The sequence below is a fragment of the Triticum dicoccoides genome, chromosome 5A, assembly GCF_002162155.2.
Source record: "Triticum dicoccoides isolate Atlit2015 ecotype Zavitan chromosome 5A, WEW_v2.0, whole genome shotgun sequence".
NCBI lineage: Eukaryota > Viridiplantae > Streptophyta > Magnoliopsida > Poales > Poaceae > Triticum > Triticum dicoccoides.
Window position 1 is genome coordinate 368,873,180 of NC_041388.1, and position 7,624 is coordinate 368,880,803.

The following is a 7,624-nucleotide window of genomic DNA, read 5'->3' on the forward strand; positions in this document are numbered from 1 at the left end:
ACAGTGAGCGGTGGCGTTGCCTCTGGATGAACAGGACCCCATGGTGTGGTGGAGGGCTGGATGAATAGTAGACGGTGGAGAAGTGCCCATGGAGGGGTGGTTGAACAGGACCCCATGGTGTGGAGGGCTAGATGAACAGTAGAAGGTGGAGGGGTGCCCGTGGAGGGGTGGTTGAACAGTAGTCGGTGGAGTAGCGCGTGTTGGAGGCTGGATGAACAGGAGCCCGTGGAGGCTGGAGGAGGTCGACATAGCCCGTGGAGGCTGGAGGAGGACGGCGGTGGAGATGAACAGTATCCCATGGAGTCCCGTTTTGCGGTACGCCACACCCCTCCTGATGAACAGGACCTCCGTTTCGATCGTAGCGCTCCAACACAAGTCCGTTTTGTCTGTTTTGCGGTACGCCACACCCCTCCCGATCAACAGGACCCCCGTTTCGGCCATAGGAGGTCCGTTTCATCCATTTTGCGGTACGCCACACCCCTCCCGATCAACAGGACCCCCGTTTCGACCGTAGGAGGTTCGTTTCGTCTGTTTTGCGGTACGCCAGACCCCTCCCGATGAACAGGATCCCGTTTCGAAAGTGGCCGGTCGAACACAAGGCCGTTTCCTCCGTTCTGCGATATGCCAGGCCTCGTTTCCATCGCCTGTTCCATCCAAGTCCTCCCGATGAACACGACCATGCATTCCGTTCCGACCCAGCCGGTTGGCTCCCACGCGTTCCGTTGCCTCCCGATGAACACGATGCATTCCGTTGCCTCCCCATGAACACGAGCATTCCGTTGCCTCCCCATGAACACGACACATTCTGTTGCCTCCCCATGAACACGACGACGATGCTGTTTCTCCGTTCCGACCCAGCCATGTACACGAGCCCTGGCCGTACGTATGCACGAGTAGGCGTTTGAGACCTCGCCCGTATGTACACACACGTGGCCGTATTTTATTTCTTGCACCCTGGCCGCTGCACGTACGTGTACGTGCTACGTGCGCGCCTCTACTACGACACGTACACACCTCTACTACGACACGTGCGCGCCTCTACTACGACACGTACACACCTCTACTACGACACGTGCGCGCCTCTACACCCACCAGTATATATGTACGTACACATTCGCGACCAGGATGACAACACTACGTACGCTTCGACCAGGTGGGTCCCGACTGTCAGGCACTTCCTTGTGTGCGAAGATGTAGCTGGTGGGTCCCAGCAGTCAGGGGGCGAATCGTTTTTTTTTGCCCGAACGCACTTCCTTGCGTGCGAAGATGTAGCTGGTGGGTCCCAGCAGTCAGGGGGCGAATCATTTTTTTTTGCCCGGACGCACTTCCTTGCGTGCGAAGATGTAGCTGGTGGGTCCCAGCAGTCAGGGGGAAACGTTTTTTTCATGAAATACGGTGGCCCGTCCAGTGGGTCCCCGCTGTCATGTGGAGGAATCATTATTTTGCACGTAATAAGGAGGCACTTCCTTGCTGCGGCCGTGGACCCAGCTGTCAGCCTCTCCACATACAGTCCACGTCCGATGGAAGTCGTTCCTTGACCATGTTGACCACGCCGCACCGAGAGCACCACGGCGGTGCACGACGGCGAGGACTAGGAAGGGGACGACTCAGAGCCGGGGAAGACGCAACAGTGGATGCCCACGTGAAGAGGAGTACGAGGGTTCACTGGTTCGGCTGCGGTGTGAGGCTGTTGTCGCCGCACAATAACAGGGGGAGTGGGTGAGTAGAGGGATGGCCTGGCCAGCGGTGGGAGTAGTAGGGGGCGGTGAGGCCTCCGCGGCATCACAGCCGGCCACGGTAGGCAGGAGCACGCGGCACGACCGGCGCTGGTTTGGGTGGCTGGAGCAAGAAGACCAGAGGTTGAAGAAGCACTACGGCCGTTGGATGAACATCGTACGGTAACAGGAGCTAGAATTGTCCATATTGACTAAGTTGACAAAGCCCTCCGTCCCCGTCAACTTGGTAGGCCCACAAGTCAGCCTCCCACTCTGCTGGGTTCCAGCTGGCAGGGGGAATATTCATTTTTTTTGTGCGTAATAAGGAGGCACTTCCTTGCGTGCGAAGATACCTGGTGGGTCCGACATGTCAGCGGGGGGCACGTTATTTTCATGAAATACAGAGGCCCTTCCGGTGGGTCCTAGATGTCAGGTGGAGGAATCATTATTTTGCGCGTAATAAGGAGGCATTTCCTTGTGTGTGGTCGTGGACCCAGCTGTCAGCCTCTCCACGCACAGTCTACTTCCGATGGTGTCGTTCGTTGACCACATTGACCACACCACGCCGAGCGCATCCAAGGTGGTGGACGACGGCGAGGCCCCGGACAGCAACGAGCCGGAGATGGGAAGACATGGGAGTAGAGTCGCAGACGGAGAGGTGTACGAGGGTTAACTGGTTCTAGTGCGGTGTGGTTCGGCAGTCGGTGGAGAAGAACAGGAGGTGTGGAGGGGTGGAGAGATGGCCTGGCCAATGGTTGAGTAGCGCTTCATAGCGAAGCGTGCTAAGCAGAGCTGCTAGCAGCAGGAGGCGGGAGGTGGTCCCGGCGGCGATGGAGGAAGAAGACGAGAGATCAAAGATGGATGCCGGTTGTTGGATGTAAATCCAACGGCTAACATGTCAGAATCATTTGTTGACTAAATTGACAATGACTTGCATTGGCTTCGACCTATTGGCCCACATTTCAGCCTCCAAAAATGTGGCACGTATTCAACCCATTTTTTCAGAATTTACAGTCTTTTTTGCGCGGTACAATTTACAGTCAATTGGATCTTTTTTTGAATTACAGCCATTAGCTGGGCTGGGTGAACAAATAATGTAGCGTCCATGCGGCCCATTTATTTTATTTCCTAAAAAATTACAGGCCATTTGCACTTTCTCGAAATACACGATTTTGCTGGGCTGATTCTAATTATAATGTTGGGTTGGGCCAGCAATGTTATCAAAAAATAAAAAGGGGCTGAGCATTTTGTTATAAATATATTTAAATAATAAGTGATATTATTACATTCGTCCTTAAATCTTACCAAGCTTTTGTACACAATCACTAGGATTTTCGTGCCAAAACAATCCAGGATTTTATTTGTTAGGAAATTATTTTTATAAGTTAATAAGATGTGGGATATTGTTTTCTTACATATGTAAGTATCTATTAAATATATGATGACAATAAAATTAATATATAATAACATATAAAATAATTTAAATATATATAATATAGTTAGAAGGGAAACATAAGTTGGACCTGGCGTTCCTATTCTTATATAGAAAAATAGAACAAACCTCTGCATTTTCTTCAAAAAAATACATAAATTGGGCTGCCAAAAATGAAACCTTGGATGGGAGGTCCATAGGCCGGTCGATACATGACGGCCCTAAGAAAATACAAACAGGCCTATGGTCCCCATCTGAGGTCGTGGGCTGCGCATGTTAAAAATGAAAGCCTAGACGGGGCAACCCAAAACCACGTCCAACACTTTGCCAAAACTTCGTCCCTCGTTTTCTCTGTGTTTCGCACACTCGACATTGTGTGGGCATTTTGACTGTGCGTCATATGAAGATGTGCTATGCATGAATGTTGATCAAGATGATGTTAACTAGCTGGTAGTTCCATTTTCGACCATGAATAAAACTTCCAACATGATGTTAACCCTGTTTGAAAAGGAAGTGTTAATGTAAATGCTCTGCCTCTGAAAGTTGCAGTTTCTTATCTGAAACTGAAACTTGCAGTTTCTTCTCTGAGAATCACATTGTCTGCACTTTTATACTCCTATGAAACTACATTTTTAAGTGCTAAAAATAGATTTCTAGAATTCATAAAATACTTCATATGCTCAATACTGCAAATACGAAATTCAAAAGACATTCATATCAGAAAGTACTCTCAAAATACACAACACAAAACCCAATTCACAACCTACAAATACTGACAACCCTAAGCTCCTCCTGACAATTCACAACCTGCCCGACTATTGGGCTAGGGGGGCAGCCCCCTCCTATTCCTTGGCGGTAGACAGCCGCCCCGTGAGACGATGTGAACGGCGAGGGAGACAATGTGTGACACCCCAAAATTTTGGCCTTGTTTTGTTAAATTAATTTTTTTGCCAGGAATTAAAACTTTGATTTTTTGGACTCCCTTTTGATTTTTTTGAAACATTTCCTTTCTTATTATCATGGAGTTGTTCCCTAAAGTGAAAACCCTTCAAATATGTTATTGGAATTGTTTAACCTCTCAAGAAAAACTTTTCTTTTATCAGTATAACTAATTACCTAATTAAATTGCTTGATCTTTATTTTCTTGAAAAATGATTTTCCAAGGTTATATGGCCATAATTGAACTACAACCATTTGATAAATTCACCCAAAATTCGAACCAAAATTTGGAGATGTCATGTGATGTTTTTAAATCACTTTTATACAAAAATATCTTTTATTCATGTAATATTTTGAGCTCTGCATCCACTTTTCTTCTTTGGTCCAGAGTGCAATTTTGCACTACAACCCATTTAAATATTTCTCTCTGGCCTCCACCAAAATTATGGGATGTTGGTAGTAGCATATGATTCAACTTTATGCAAAATCCTAGTGCTGTTCTTTGAAAATTTTGAGTGAATCAACCTCTTTTCCATTCTGGTCCAGCCTAGGTGATTTGCAAAGCAAGTACCTAATTTCCTTTGAGTTCTGATCTCAAACCAACTCCTCTGGATAGTCCTTAGCACCCAAAACCTAGGACCATCAAGATCCACTCTTCTTCTTTCTAAAATTTTCAAGTTTCAGCCTCTGCAGTTTTGGACCAGATTCGTCAAATTTGGTGAAATTCATATTTTCTCTTCTCCAAAAATTCTACCAAAATTCAGGCAGCCTCCTGGTGCAATGAGAGGCCACTCCACCAAGTTTCAGCTCAAGGAAAAATCCCTTCATGCCAAAAGCATTCTGTCGAACACCTGAACTGCATTGTTTCTTTGCACTTTCAGAAATTCAGTAAAGTTCAGAGTTTCAGTTTCGTCAGACTTCGGTCACGCGACCACAGTGCACCCTGGCGCGATGCACACGGCCCCATCCCCTTGGCCAACACCCCACACGCGCACTTGGCGCCTTCCTGGCGTCAGTGGCGCCCTGGCCCGCCTGCGCCGGCGTGTCCCGCGGCGGCAGAGCCACCGTAGCGGCCGACAGGGGGCAACACTGCGGCATAACGCCGTTCAGCACCGCCCAAACCTTCTGAGAGCTCCGTGTGGCCACCTCGTTGCCAGCGCACGCATGCAGCACCGTTGCCGTGGCCTGGCACGCGCAGAGCGCGTTCTCTACCGCCGGCGTGCCGTGCGGCCGTTCCGTCGAGGGCAGGCCGTAATCCTCCCTCCCGTGCTGAGTTGGACACTGGGATGGCACCGCTGCTTCACCTAGACGATGCTCAAGCCCCTAAGCCGACCGTCCACCCACAGCGCCGCCGTAATCGCCTGCCGGACTTATCCGTTCACGGCAACCGCCTCGGGCCGTCTATATATAGCCCCCCCCCCCGAGCTTGCTCTTTCCCCCCGCACAACTCCACCACCTCGCCAGACCCCGCCTAGCCACTGGAGGAGCCTCGAGGAGCCTTTCTTCCTCGACTCTGGCCACCTCCGTCTGCCTCGGGCTCCGGCAACGTTCTCTTCGGTAAGGCCGTCCCTGGCGCCCAGACTCCGTCAATCACCTCCTCTAGCTACCAGAGGCCTAACCCCCTCCTCAATTTGCCCTTCGCAGCACTCTCCGGCGAGCTCCATACACGCCCGAACCACCGTCCGCCGGAGCAGGAGCCACCGCCGACGTGGTGCTCGCCGACCACCACCACCACCACCAACCGACACGGAGTGACGCCATGAGCACGTTGGTAACCTCCGATCCCCCTGCCTCGCCGTAGATCGCCACCGGCGATCGCCGCAGCCCTCTAGCGCCAAAGCTCTACTTCTGTTTTCAAACCCGACGGGTGGGTCCGCCCCGTCAGCCTTTGATTCTTTTCGAATCATTTTCTGGAAACGCCTTCGGGCAAAATACGCTTTCTCCACTGAACTGGCGTATTCGGGACTGAAGCGTTTTCTGATTTTATAAAGAGAACCCTGGAAAGTTTCCGTTTCATTACAGAAAAGTCCCTGGATTAAAACTCTTATAACTTTTAAACAGAAAATGATTTTTGATTTATTTTTTTTCTGTCCTCTTTAAATTTTTGTCTAGTTTTTTATCATATTTATTTGAAAAAAATTTGAACAATTTTTTTGTGCTATTTTAAAATTGTGTGTTAATTCAAATTTATTGAAAATAGGATTTTGGAGAGAGGAAGAAAACTTTCAAAAAGTTTTGGAGAGCACCCCCACCTCTCCACACCTTGAAGGCAAGCATTCTGAACCCCGGCATAATATTTTTGGTGTGATAGTTGACTCGTTTATAACACCATCTCATTCGGAGAACTCGTTATTTTATGTGGCGATGTGATCATTTGCATGAATGCATATTAGTGATTTCCTTGCTGTTGGAAATGAATATACTTGTGATGGTAATCATCCTCATGTGCCTTGCATGCATGCCAGAAAGAAATCCGGGAAAGCCTCTGCCTTGGGTAGGAGTGAGCTTATCGCCGGTCTTCGTTGGGACGGTTATGTCCGGTATGGCAGGATAAGGTATATTGAGTGGTGATTTTGTTGGTTGAAATATATTTGTTATACATGTCATGCAGGGAATTTATAAACCTCCTGAGTCGACCATAGATCGAGTCTTGTTCCAGTAACCCCCATACTTGTTTTGTACTACCACTTGTCCTTGCTGCAGGTAGGGTACGGTTCAGTAAGTCGTCAACCCCTTTCAAGCACACACCGTACAGAGAGGCCATGGTGGAAGATATCGGTTGTAGCCGGTAGGCATGCCACCTGGTCAGGGGGCATGGGTGTTTCCGGTTGGGACTGAGAGGGGAGGCCACCCCTTAGAGCGCGCGATATAAATTTGATCCCATACTACGCGAGGTTGTAGCCTCCCCACTTAGAGTTTTGTTTAACAAATGTCATGGGTGATTCCAGACACCGATGAGTTAAGCTGGTGTGTGCAAGTTAGGCGTGTTTTCAACTAAAAGGCCATAGACAGAATTAGTCCCGATGGTCTAAAGGAATCCGTTACTCGTGGGTAAAGAGTACACCCTCTGCAGAGATTAAACCTATTCGAATAGCCGTGTCCATGGTTAAGGATTACAGTCTGGGATGGGTCAAGTGTTGGTCTTAGTGTCGGTCTTCGGAGGTGAAATTGTTAAACCAAACTTGGATACCGACTGGTTACTTGTGAGGACCATGATTATATTTTTGTGATGGACTAACCCGTTGCATTATTTGTATTATCAAGTATCCCTGGGCGGTTCTACCTCTTGGATGTTCATTGTGATTATTTGTTTTATAAGCCCTTTATGTGGTGTCGCTGAGACGCCCGACTGTGGCATTTCTTTTAAAGCCCTTTATGTGGTGTCGCTAAGACACCCGACTGTGGCATTTCTTTTAAAGCCCTTTATGTGGTGTCGCTAAGACGCCTGATTGTGGCATTTCTTTTAAAGCCCTTTATGTTGTGTCGCTAAGACGCCCGACTGTGGCATTTCTCTTAAAGCCATTTATGTGGTGTCGCT